Genomic DNA, 15,000 nt, shown 5'->3' with positions numbered 1-15,000 from the left:
CTGTTTAAACGATGTGACCCACATCAGGGTAAAAACAGCGACGTAAACAAAATAATCAGACAACGGGGCGAGGAAAGGAAGGGAGTAAGGAACAAGGAAATGTCTGAAAAATTAAAGCAGGCTGTGTGGTACGAAAGTTGCTTACCAACCACATGATTCAGAGTTCGCTTCCACTGCGTGGCACTTTGGGCCAGTTTCTTCTACTTATAGCCTCGGCCAATGAAAACCTTGTGAGTAGATTTGGCAGACGGTCACTAAAAGCATCTCGTCGTATACACACACACACACACATATATATATATATATATATATACTCTTTTACTTGTTTCAGTCATTTGACTGTGGCCATGCTGGAGCACCGCCTTTAGTCGAGCAAATCGACCCTGGGACTTATTCTTTTTTGTAAGCCCAGTACTTATTCTGTCGGTCTCTTTTGCCGAACCGCTAGGTGACGGGGACGTAAACACACCAGCATCGGTTGTCAAGCAATGCTAGGGGGACAAACACAGACACACAAACATACACACACATACATATATATATATATATATATATATACATATATACGACAGGCTTCTTTCAGTTTCCGTCTACCAAATCCACTCACAAGGCATAGGTCGGCCCGGGGCTATAGTAGAAGACACTTGCCCAAGATGTCACGCAGTGGGACATATATATATATGCGTTTGTGTGTGTATATGTGTGTGTGCGCGCGCATGCGTGCGTCCATCGCTTGACAATCGGTGTTGATGCGTGTTTACGTTTCCGTAACTTAGCGGTTCAGCGAAAGGAGTGCGATAGAATGAGTGCCGGACTTATAAAAAATATAAGTACTGGAGTTGATTCACGATTAAAATATCTTCAAGGCCTGAGGCTATAGTAGAAGACACTTGCCTAAGGTACCAAGCTGTGGGACTGAACCTTATATTTACATGTGGTTGGGAAGCAAGCTACTTACCACACATACCGATACATACATCTAAAGTAACATTTTTTCAGGGGTCCTTAAAATATTGGGTTGGTGCATAATTATTTCGGCTTTTTTGTTCAACAAATTTTAATCAACAAAAACAATAACAATATTTAACAAAAACATCTGCCAAGTAAATGTAAAGCAGTAATTGAAGTAGATGGTACAGCAGTAATTTTAAGTTAAGATAAGTTAAGTTAAGTTAATTTTTTGACTCAAAAAGCAAAAAGCAAGGCCACGTAGGGGGACATGTAGTTATGTACAGGGAGGGTGTTCGTGCAAAGAGTTCAGGCCATTTCTGGTCAAGAGAGACTGAACCGAGCGGTCAGCTAAATACACGCCATTGATTAGTTGAAATTACCGAAATACGACAACTTTAACACGAAATAACTTCGTAATTAGAAATTTTTTCAACAACGCTAAGGGTAAAAGATGTTCTATATGACAGTATACGAAGTTTCAAAGTTTTAGGTAAAGAAAATGAATTAATCGAGCTGCCCATGAAAAGGAAAATATCCATTTTTTTCAACAAAAACAATAACAACATGCAACAAACATCTTTAAATGATTATTCCGGATTCAATTGCCAGTCGTGTGCAGGTGTGTCAGTTTGCTCCACAATTTCTTTGCTGGTTTCCATAAACGAATATGTTCCAGTTCAATTCATCGATCCGGCGACAAACTGGAGAGACAGAGAATGGGGTCAGAACATCGTGGTATTTTAAAGTGCTCTTACACCCGTAATTCACGTACGTCATGAATACACAGTGTCAAAAGGAGTAGGTTTTCTGCAATGTTGAAAAACAACAGCGATCAGATATTCACACTCAAATCTTCCGAAATGTTTTCAGAACGAACAGATACGTTGTCGTTGTTTGGATTGTCGCTGTTTTACGTGCATACCATTAATTTATTTGTTCGGCAGTCAACAACACGCACCAGTAAATAATTTGTTTGCTGATTTCTATACACAAGGGAGTGAATAGGGTACGTTATTGTCCAGAAGAAATAAGTGATTTTTTTAATTACCCACAAAGAGGGGACAATACAAATACATTTGGAGACACATAACAGAGGAAATAAGAGAAACATAACAAGAATAAAATGGTCGAATAAAAGCAGAAAATTAGTATATGAACAACAAAGAATAAAAAGCTTAAAATACAAAAAAAATAAAAAAGCGATGACGGAAAAAAAAATGTGATTTGTTTTTTATTAGTTTGTTATTTGAGGCATGAAATGTAATAAAAGTGTTTATTTTCATAGCTGCAAAGATAGAAGATCGAATGAGCTAACCAAATAAAATATTAAAAAAACACACTGACGAAAAATTCGGTCATAAGAGGTCAAATGTATGTAAATATAAATACGTAGCTATATACATGGTGCTTGGGCTAAATCTGATGATTTCTATGTGTTCTGTTTTCAGTGAATGGCTTGCTTACGGGTTCGAACGTGTCACAAGCATGTTGAACTAGTAATAACACTGTATTTATCCGCATCACTGCTCAGTGCTACCACCTTGTAATATATATACTCTTTTACTTGTTTCAGTCATTTGCCTGCGGCCATGCTGGAGCACCACCTTTAGTACTTATTCTATCGGTCTCTTTTTGCCGAACCGCTAAGTAACGGGGACATAAACACACCAGCATCGGTTGTCAAGCAATGCTAGGGGGACAAACACAGACACACAAACACATAAACACACACACATACATATATACGACAGGCTTCTTTCAGTTTCCGTCTACCAAATCCACTCACAAGGCATTGGTCGGCCCGGGGCTATAGCAGAAGACACTTGCCCAAGATGCCACGCAGTGGGACTGAACCCGCAACCGTGTGGTTGGTTAGCAAGCTACTTACCACACAGCCACTCCTGCGCCTATGTATATATATTATATATATATTATATATATTATATATATATAATATATATATATATTATATACATATATATATATTATATATATATATATATATTATATATATGTAGGTCCCGGGTTGATTCGGGGTTAACCACAGTAAATAAGGTACTCGCCGACCCCCAAAAAAGTCCCCCACCAACACCCCGTTAAACCTGCCTAAATGTATAAATGCCAATACAATTCTTGTTAACTAGCTTCCTGAAGATTTCTCTTGAATGAAACAGTTCTAGTCCTGTAGAAGCTCCTTCTATATAATAAATATATTATATAATATATATATATATATATATAATATATATATATATATATAATATATTATATATATATATACATATTATATAACGGGAAGCTTTATGAAAATAGACAAAAGACGAAGGCAGGTGGAAAACAAACAAACAATTGTATTAGTATGGCGCTCAGGAAATATAATAAAACAAGTCTTTAACGTTTCGAGCCTACGCTCTTCAACAGAAAGATACACAGAGAGAAAAAAACACAGAAAGAAGGAGAGAAATATATATATATATATATATATATATATATATATATTGTTGCTTTTTTCAGCTCAGAGCTGTGGCCATGCTGATGCATCACCGTTTTGTGCTACACTGTTATTACGAAGAACCTCCTCTAATATGTGGCACTTGGTGAAGAATGGAGTTTGACATAGCTACTCTCATTAGCACCTCTTGCGGTGAGGTAGGTTCATCTGGGACTCTCGACAAGAAGATGTCCAGCTTTGATTTAAAGACCGCTACATCTACTATATATATATTATATGTCACCATGATAGATCGTTAGCCACTACACACATTTTTCTCTCTCCTTGTTTTTTTCTGTGTCCCTTTCTGTAGAAAAGCGTAGGCTCGAAACATAAAAGACTTTTTCTATTCCTGAGCGTTATACTAATACATCTGTTTGTTTTGTACACCACCTGTCTTCGTCTTTTATTTATTTCCTAAACTCTCCCTATATATATATATATATATATATATATATACATATATATAGTCCCTTTTTAAAGTAAAAGAAATAGCTAACGTTTTTTGGCTGCTATTTCTAAATTTCGGCATGTGGTAAAGCAAATCTTTGCTGAACCCTAATCATTAAGTATTACTTAAGTTTTCCATGAAATGGTCCTTTTTTCATGCCGAATTCTGCTTGGTGAAATTATTGATTAATTCTTAATTAATTAATTTTACCTTTTGTTATTATTGATAATAGAATTTTCTCCCTGATAACAAGCTACAGATTTTTTTCTGTAGTAGTTTACTTGTAGACACACGAGGACGGGCATGGGAGGGTAATTGAATCTCATTCATGTTTTGAATTCGGCGGTGCTGGCATTGAATATTATCTGTCTGATACCATTAGGTTGAGAGATATGTTCAATTATTCCAGTACCTTCGAATCCTGGGGTCCTATGCTGAAGAGGAAAATGGTTGGTAAAGTATAATTCTAAATTCTTCATTCCAACCTAATTCCGAAACGCGCGTCCATAGGTGACCAGATATTGATTGATTTTCGTTACTTTTCCTCTCTGCCTGTGTGATTGTTTTCAAGTAATTTGGTTTTTCTGGGAGTCCCTTTTTAAAGTAGAAGAAATAGCTAACGTTTTTTGGCTGCTATTTCTAAATTTCGGTATGTGGTAAAGCAAATCTTTGCTGAACCCTATTTATTAAGTATATATATATATATATATATATATATTATATATATATATATATATATATATATATATATATAGGGTCATCGCATAAATAATGCGATTTTTTATGCTTCTTTTATTTTTCAAAATTAAGATAAACAAAGTTCGTTTCTGATCTAAAATATACTCTCCTTCCTTTTCTAGAATACTGTTCCATCTATCTGGTGGACATGCAAGGCCCCTTTTCCAAAATTCCGTTATCCATGACAGAAAATACTCCTCCAGTACTTGAATGATTTTGAAGACTGCGGAATAAATTATAATCTTGCATTATTGCACTCCCAAGTGAAATTATCGACAAAAAAAGAGAACACCATAATTCTACAAGACATATGACATAGTAAATACAAAACTGGAATACTTTGAAGAAGGACCTATCGAAATATGCCTCATATGTGGCCCGAGGTACCGGGTACGCAAAAGCGGAGGCAAGGTTCGACTCGAACTTTACAAAACAAGCAAATGACACTTCTGCCATTGTATCTGTGACGCATAACGTCTCGGATTCGAATCAAGAACATCCCACCAGAAGTAGAGGTCGCATGGGTTGTGGCCATGTTGCTGTTTCAAAGGGAGGATAAAATTAACTTCCTCCAGATTTCCAGATATGCCCCACAGAGCTAGAAGGGACAGATTCTGGAAATACTGGCACAGGCGACTCCCAGCGACCTTGAAAGTCTCCCTGGCTAGATTCATGTTGGGGAGGAAACAGTGTTAATGGTGAATGTGGAGGAGAGGAAGCCACTGTGCTTCAGGTGCGGGAAGAAGGGGCACCTGAGGTCCAAGTGCTTGCATCCCCAGGAGGAGACCGAGGAGTCAAAGGCCCCTAAAGAGAGAAAAAAAGTAGAAAAAGAAGCAGCAGTCTCGGCCAAGGAGGTCATTACTCAGAGGGCGATTCAAACAGCGAGAAAATGTCAAAAGAAAATGTCGAGAATTGGCGAGCCAAAACAACTAGCAAGAAAATGTACAAACAAGAACCCGATACAGACAATTAACATAGAAACGCTGAATAAATATGCTCCAAAATGGAAGTGCGGTGTGTGTGAGTATGTGTGTGTGTGTGTGTGTGTGTGTGTATAGAAACATGACAGTGTTTGTATACACACACATGGCAAAGTCTGTTTTTGTGGCAAGTTATAAATAAAAAACACTTTAACATTCAACAAAAGGGTTATTCAATGCGTTTTCTGCACAGTAGTTATTCATTAACTTTTACAAAGAAAAGTTTAACAGCGACTTCAAGTTCTGGCTTACACATACGAACCACAGACAAATAAATGCACGCACAAACCACAAACTACTCATACACAAACCAATACAAACGTTTTTATCTTTGCACCAAGATAAACACATGCAAGAAAACAAATATAAAATTGACTCAATGAAAAAAAAAAAACCCAACAAAAAAAAAATGCAAGTTTGATTCGGTTACGTAAATGTTTTTAATGACGTCATATGTATTCACAGAGACCTACCAGCGTCGTAGATAAAAATATATTCCGCAAAATTTTTAAAGTAGTTTTTCTCAGGCTATTAAAGCTGACAAATGTAGCTGTGTGTGATGTGTATACATTTATATATACATACCACACACAGGCTTACATACGCATATACATAACTGGGCAATCACACTCACGTTTATAGGTATGGACACGGACACACACTCAAATGTATATTATAGGAGCAGTTGTAGCTGTGTGATAAGGCGTGTAACGTGAAAGGATCTATCATCGAAGCACTGGTAGGGTGTCGAGATCCTTTCTAGTCACATACAAAATTCTTGCAGAAACAAACAGACGAAACTCAGGTTAAAGGTGAACAGACAACTTGGTTTATTGATTCATGGTTGTACGTTGTCTGATGGGGGAATAGACAGCCTCTGAGATACTGCTGGTGTTGGTCGTTGAGGTTGGTTGAAGTTGGTTGAAGCTGGTGTGTGGCTGTCAAGCCAGGAAAACCGTGACCGATCGCAGTGCTGTCTTGAGCCGAAGAGAGAGATTTGAGGTTCGCGGGCTCGAGAGATGTTTTCCCGCACATGCGCATGGGGAAGACTTCCGGTGGCCACCCGGAAGTAGTCCCATTCTGCGCATGCGCGCCGAACCCTACACAGTAGCATCACTACAGGGCTCCCCTCCGAGTGCGAAGTACGGCAACCAGAATATTGTGGTGGTGCTGCAGAAAACAGAAGGCTTGCCGATCCCCCAGAAGACTTGGTACATACTATTATACATAAGAAACATTTTAAAGAAAGTTAAATGTAAATTGTTTTTGAAAGTTTCTTGGGCCAATGCACTGTTCTGCCCGATTTGTAACATACGGTGTGCTCGGGGCACCCGTTGACGGCGAGGGTGGTGTTGTAGGAGCCGGTGAAGGTGATTGTGCAGGTGAAGGCGTTTGTGCAAGGTGACAGGTGTTGTTAAAGGTGCATAGGTGGGTGTGTCAAGGTTGTCATCAAAAGATGAAGACGTCTCAAAATGTGCCTTTTTTAAACGGTCCACGGAAACGGTCTCCGAACGACCATTTATCTCAATCGTGAAAACCTTTGGTGTGCGAGAAAAGCACACGAAAAGGTCCTTTATAGGGAGAAACAAGTGGGCCCTTCACAGAATCGTCCCGAACAAAAACATGCGACCAGGTGTTCATATCCGGTGGAAGATGGGACGGTGGAGATTGCTTTCTGGGAAGCATGGGCGGAAGGTTTGAAAAATATTCCCGCAGTCTGGTGACATAGGTCGCCGGATCATGGGGCGGGGAAGTGTCTGGCACCAACATCGTACCGGGCAATGCCAGTGTGGTACCATACAGCAGCTCTGCAGCAGAAAACCCCAGGTCTGCCTTGACAGCAGTCCGACAGCCGAGAAGCACAATGGGCAGAAATTCGATCCAGGACTGTGTCCGAAGAGGCACGAAGAGCGGCTTTGAGCTGTCTATGGAACCGCTCAACCAATCCATTAGACGCTGGATGGTAGCTTGTGGTGTGGATATGGTGCATACCCAAAATTCGCGACAATTCGCGAAATAGCGAGGCCTCAAACTGTCGTCCACGATCAGTTGTCAATCGGGACGGGACTCCGAAGCGAGAAATCCAGTTTGAAACGAAAGCTCGCGCAACAGTCTCAGCAGAAATGTCTGCTATCGGAATGGCTTCTGGCCAGCGGGAGAAAACGATCGACACAAGTTAATAGATAAGAGAACCCGCGACTCACAGGCCATGGTCCAACCAGATCGATGTGGACATGGCGAAAACGGGCCTCCGTGGGGGGAAATTGTCCAAGCGGGGCACGAACGTGCCGTTGAATCTTGGATCGTTGACACTTGGAGCAGGTGCGTGTCCAAGAAGTAATTGTGCGACGCATATTCGGCCAGAAAAACCGAGCAGTGATTAGTTTGAGGGTGGCAGCGATGCCAGGATGTGATAAGGAGTGCAGTGCTTCAAACACTGAGCGTTGATGGGTCTCAGGCACCAGTGGCCTGGGAGATCCAGTTGAAGTGTCACAAAGAATGGTGCCTTCGGCTGACGGAAGCGGAAGGTAGGAAAACTGGCAACAGGAGAACTTGGGAGAAGTTAAATCTAACGACGCCAAAGGTGGCTGCTCCTGCGATATGGCAGCTAAGTCGATAGCAGCAGGAGACGAAAGGGCGCAAACTGGAAGGCGAGAGAGAGCGTCAGCAGGAACGTTCTCTTTTCCAGGTATGTGTCGAATGTTGCTAGTAAATTGAGAGATAAAATCCAGGTGCCGAAAAGCACGGGGTGAGAGTTTGTCCGTTTTTGAAAACAGGGCAAACGTAAGGGGCTTGTGATCCGTATAGATCACAAAATCTCGCCCTTCAAGTTGATGCTGGAAATGACGAACCGATAGATAGATCGCTAGGAGCTCACGATCAAAGGTGCTGTATCGTCGTTCAGCTGGTTGCAGTTGACGGGAAAAGAAGGCTAGAGGTCGAACATGGTCATCCACTGTGTGTTGTAACACAGCGCCAATCGCAGTGTCCGATGCGTCCACAGTCAAAGAGAGAGAAGCACCAGGAACTGGATGTGCAAGCAAAGAAACAGAAGCCAGCTCCTTCTTAATGGACTCAAAGGCTGTCACTGCCTCAACAGAGAGGGTGACTTGACTGTCCTTTCTAGGAGAGTCCTTTAACAGCCTGGTGAGAGGTAGCAGCTTATCTGCACACCGGGAATGAAGCGTCGGTAGAATTGACCATCCCTAGATAATGCCTGAGCTGGCGCAAGGAAGTGGGGGTGCGATGCGTTGAATGGAATGGCATCGACTTTTGACGAGAGGGGGCTGATTCCAGTCGAATCAATATGATGCCCTAGAAAATCTAGGGAAGAGCGTCCGAAAACACACTTGTCGGGGTTTATGCGTATGCTATACGCGCGAAGACGCTGGAAGAGTTGAGAAAGGTGCCGGAGATGATTTTCTCGTGTGTCGCTCGCAATGAGTATGTCATCGACATAGGCAAACACAAAATCAAGACCGCGGACAACCTCATCAATGAAACGCTGGAAGGTGCTAGTAGCATTCCGCAAACCGAAACTCATGTACAAAAACTCAAAACCACCCAAACGGGGTAGTGATTGCAGTTTTTGGAACGTCGGCTGGGTTGACCGGTATTTGGTGGTAAGCGCGTATCAGATCGACCTTCGAAAAAATGGTACAACCATGGAGATTTGCTGTAAAGTCCCGGAGATTTCTAATCGGATAGCGATCGGCTATTGTGACGGCATTGAGGCGTCGATAGTCTCCAACCGGGCGAAAATCAGACTCGCCCTTTCGCGCCAAATGAAGGGGAGATGCCCATGGGCTGGTGGAGGGGCGTATAAGGCCAAGTTGAAGCATGTGCTCAACTCTGCTCTGGCTCTGGCCGTTTTAAGTCGGTCTGGCGCTAGGCGCCGGGGCGTGAGAATACAGGTGGCCCATTGGTGGTGATGAATGGAGGGTCGAGTGGGTAGTTTTCCGGTTTAAAGGCAATGTCCACTAGCTCCGGAAATGAAACCAAAAGAGAGTGAAAAGGGTCTCCAGAGGTGGCAACAAAGAATGTCGGGCTAAGGACCGCAGTGGTGGAACTCCCAGTCGGTGTAGAGAGCGACGTCGTGCTATCAAGAAGCCTCCGACGCCTGACATCCACCAATAGGTTAAACCTATCCAGGAAATCAGCGCCGAGAATAGGATGCGGGATGTCAGCGATGACGAAAACCCATCGAAAGTCTCGACGAAGGTTGAGGTTGAGGCGCAGCGAAATCTGACCGTAAGTGGTTATGGGAGACGAGTCAATAGCATGCAAGACAATCGAAGAGCGCTTGGCTTGTCTGCAGCCAGACGAAGGGGCCAGATGCTGCAACAGGAGCCGGTGTCTACCATGAAGAATGTCTTCGACACCAGATCTTTTACATAGAATGCACGATGTTTGGGAAACGAGATGGACGAAGGTGACGTGCTCACCTCCTCCGGATTTAGTTTTCCGAGGGCTTGAAAGTGCACGGCTGGGTACACCGATCTGCCTTTTCGGCATATCTCGAATGGTACCAGCACCAGCCGGAACGAGAAACAGAGTCACTCCGACTGCAGGAAATAGAGCTACTGCGACTACGAGATTGGCGTCCGATCGCACACGGCACAGATCATTGATCCTCCGCGTAAGCGCGTCGATGTCTCGGCCAGTTTATCGTTCGTCGGAGGTGTCGGGGGCTCTGTACATGCGTACAGGCCCCGCGAGGGAGATGGGCGCGAAAACTCCAACACTTTGTCGGCCATCGTGGCGATCTTGTCCACAGACACAGCATCCAGTGCCGTGGCCAACATTGTCTGCACGTGGGCAGGCAGCCTTGAGAAAAATATCTTACGTAAGAGCGGCGCGTCAGCGGCGTTGCCGCTTAGCTCTCTTAGATGGCGCAGAAATTGGATGGAGTTCTGTCCCCTAACTGCTCGTCGGCCATCAGTTCATTAAACTGACTTTCCTCTGAGCGCGTGTTGCGACGGAGGATCTCCGCCTTTACTGACGCATATGTGGCGTCAGGATGGGGACTCACAATGAGATCCCTGACCGATGTTGCGAGCCGGGAGGGCAAACTTGAAAACAGTAGATGTAACTGCTGTTGTGGCGGAATGGTATGCGCGGCAAAGTGTGATTCCACCTGTGCAAACCACAGCCCCGCACCCCCGTAAATGAAGGCAAACCTGAAGCCATGCCTTTGTCGGAAGGAGTCTGTGAGAAGGGGGCAGAAGGTATGGTCGAGAACGGAGAGAGAACACGTGGAACCGAGAAGGCAATTCAAAATTGTGTTTTGTGTGTGCACCTCGTGGGTAGCAAAAAAAAAGGAATAAGTGTGTACAAGGAAAACAAAATACAGAAAAGGAAAAAAATGAATGTGTGTGTGTTTTCTATTTTCTTTCATTTTTTTTTTTTTTGTACTGTGTGCGATGAATAAGGTTATTTGACCCACCTCGCCGTGCTGAAAAGGAGAAAATAGGAAAATAAATGTGAATTTCCGCGCTCTTCGGCCCCAAAAAAACCTGTTCGCTGTGTCTTTTTCTATCCTGTTCTTTTTCTCAACTAGGGGTCACCAATCGTAACGTGAAAGGATCTATCATCGAAGCACTGGTAGGGTGTCGAGATCCTTTCTAGTCACATACAAAATTCTTGCAGAAAACAAACAGACGAAACTCAGGTTAAAGGTGAACAGACAACTTGGTTTATTGATTCATGGTGTACGTTGTCTGATGGGGGAATAGACAGCCTCTGAGATACTGCTGGTGGGTCGTTGAGGTTGGTTGAAGTTGGTTGAAGTGTGTGTGGCTGTCAGAGCCAGGAAAACCGTGACCGATCGCAGTGCTGTCTTGAGCCGAGAGAGCGATTTGAGGTTCGCGGGCTCGAGAGATGTTTTCCCGCACATGCGCATGGGGAAGACTTCCGGTGGCCACCCGGAAGTAGTCCCATTCTGCGCATGCGCGCCGAACCCTACACAGTAGCATCACTACAGGCGCTTACTTTCCAGCCACGTGGTTTGGGATTCAGTCCCATAGAGTGGCAGTTGAGTGAGTGTCTTCTATATACATATATACATATATGTGTGTGTGTGTGTGTATGTATGTACACACACACACACATATATTCTATCAATATCAATATAAAACACAGCGGCCAGCTGTCGGAGTTGTTAGCGTGCTGAGCAAAATGCTTAGCGACATTTCTTCCGACTTTACGTTCTGAGTTCAAATTCCGCAGAGGTTGACTTTGCCTTTTATCCATTCACGGTCGGCAGAATATGTACCAGTTGAGCACTGGGGTCAATGTAATCGACTTACCCATTCCTCCGAAATTGCTGCCCTTGTGCCAAATTTGGAAACCAATATTAAATATCACAGCCCTAGTCTACCATCAACATCGTGGTCCTGCTGTACCATCAACATCACCAGTACTACCACAAGCACCACTACTACTATTACATACTCCACTATCACTGCAACACCTCTCCACGAATCTTCTCAATGTACAATTTATACATCCTGTGAGCCAAATATGTTGAGTCATATCATAACATAAACAAACTTTGTAGCCTATTTAAAGTTTCTCTGCACTGAGAAATATATGTTACGAATTAAAATCCTGCTGTGCTTCCTTAGCCTTTAGTTGACTCAGATCGAGTTAGTGTTATGATTACATATGTTGAAACCAGGTCTATTCTGTTATTTATTCAGACACAATGTATCGAGGGTTACATTATTTAATGTGTCGTCCGTTTTTCTGAGTTCAAATCCTGCTGAGGTCGACTTATTCTTTCGTCCTTTCGGTGTCGATAAAATACAGTATCAGTCAAGCAATGAAGTTGCTGTAATCCACAATCCCCTCTACACAAATTTCGGACTTTTCAAAGAAGCATTATTGCTATTTTATTCATTTACTTTTTGTAAATAGAGTCAATGGACCATATATAGATTGACCGACTTGTTGGAATTAATACTCAGAGAATTCGAAATGAAAACAAGATGTCTGAGCTGAAATTTGGTTATTTAATATATTTATTTATCTATTCATTCCTTTGTTCATTTATTTATTGTGTCTTCGCCTACACAGTGTGTTTCAGTTGTGCAAGGTTAGTTGTTTGAGTACAGCATGACGATATATATTCAAAGAGCAATGAACTGTTTAGTAGGAAAAGTAGAACAAGATAAAAAGGTATTACACGAGAGAGAGGGAAGAAAGGGAGAGAGTATGTGTGCGTGTGAGAGAGGAGGAGGAGGAGAGAGAGAGAGAGGGAAGAGAGCGAGAGAGTGACTAAGACAGATAGATATATAGAGATAATGCATGAGTAACGCAAAGCAATATGAAAACGTAAGCCTCACATTCGACATAGTAATCTGGATAGTGAATAATATGAGATCTGGCTGCTATTACTAAATGACCAGGTAGAGGTTCCCATGTTGATTTCTATCAACTTTTATTGTACATGTCACACGCAATGTAATGGTTAATGCGTTGCGTGGATATCTGATAGATAAGTATAATGTTTGCTTTAATACTGGTTTGAAATGTTGGCGCAAGCCCAGTAATATTGGAGGAGGGGTTAAGTCGATTAACATCGACCTCATTGCTCTACAGGTACTTATTCTATCAACCCGAAAGGGACGAAAGGCAAACTCGACCTTGGTGGAATGTTTGCTGTTATATTACGAAGAGATAAGGCGGCGAATTGGCAGAATCGTTAGCACACCAGCAAAATGCTTAGCGGTATCTCGTCCGTCATTATGTTCTGAGTTCAAATTCCGCCGGGGAAGACTTTGCCTTTCATCCTGTTGGAGTCAATGAAATAAGTGCCAGTTGAACATTGATGTAATCAGCTTCCCATTCTTTCAAATCTGCTGGCCTTGTGAAAAATTTTGAAACCGATATTATAAAGAGAAATCCGAGTGTATTGAGTTGGGAGGAAACTTGCGGCTAATAGGAGACCATCGTATAAATACAAATATGTATATATATATATGTGTGTGTGTGTGTGTGTGTGTGTGTGTATGTGTGTTTGTGTCTGTAAATGTATGTATATGCATATATATATATATATTCACATTTACATGCATATGTATGCATATATACATATATATATATATATATATATATAATATATATATAATATATATATATAATATACATATATAATATACACATATACTAGCTGACGTACCTGTTAATTCCCGGGAAAGCTAGACTTAACCTTTGCTTGCGTTCTCATAATTGTTTCGCTAATCCAGTAACAATAATACAAAGTATTTTTTGTATTTACAGACAATAGCGAACTGTTTTACATAGGATCTTGTATTTAGGATGTCCCAATAAGTTATGAATACCCAAACTGTGAAGTCAGTTATGTAATAACATAAAATTAATTACCCGATAGTAAGAATTCAAATAAAGTAGCCCGGAAAAAGGATTTAATACGTTCCCAGAGTATATAGAACTTAGGAGGAAATACTAATAAATTATCTATACGAAAATCGTGAAGCATATTACGTAATAACAGGCTAATCAGATATGAGATAATAACAATTCAAAGTAAATAACTCTGAAAAGGGCTTTTGTGCGTTCCCAGAGAATATTACCCTCAGCGGTGCTAGTGTTGGTATGTTCGTGAATAAGTCACTAAACGAAATAAGTGGATCTATTGTTTAGGAAAGTACTATTTACTTGTTTAAGCGTTGTACTGGATAAATTCCGAAAATAACTCTAATATTTCAAATACTAAGAAATAAACATACTCAATTTGACTTATATCAAATAATTTACGAAGATGAATGGATTATTTCCCTTGGCTATATATAAGGATCCCTTCCAGGAGTGAATGGGTTATTTCTCCCTTGGATGTTGAAAAATGATATATTAGTTATATGTAGTAGATATAAGAATCCCTTCCAGGGGCCCTATTATCGATTTTTCAACAATCTAAGTATGTCACTAGGTTTCCAGACATGGGTTCTACTCACGTGTCGTTTCATCAAAATCGATAAAACAATGTCGAAGGAGTTAGCTAACAACTCCACAAAGAAACACACCCACAGACAGAATTTTTCTCATATGTAGCAGGTATATATAATATATATATATATATATATAATATAATATATATAATATATATATACATAGAGAGAGAGAGAGAGAGAGAGAGAGAAGAGGTTATGAGAAGTAATGGTGTCAATAAGACCTGAGCGGACTGAGGAATTGGGAATAGGGGATGAAGGGCTTCGGGTGGTAGGGTGGGAGGAGGAGAAGCTGAGGTGGGAGTAGCTTCCTCTGCCTAACTTACAAATCCTTCTGGATTTTTTTACTAATATTTGGCTGTGTGGTAAGTAGCTTGCTTACCAACCACATGGTTCCGGGTTCAGTCCCACTGCGTG

This window comes from Octopus sinensis, linkage group LG26 (assembly GCF_006345805.1).
Source record: "Octopus sinensis linkage group LG26, ASM634580v1, whole genome shotgun sequence".
NCBI classification, from domain to species: domain Eukaryota; kingdom Metazoa; phylum Mollusca; class Cephalopoda; order Octopoda; family Octopodidae; genus Octopus; species Octopus sinensis.
Note: the sequence above shows the minus strand (reverse complement) of the source record.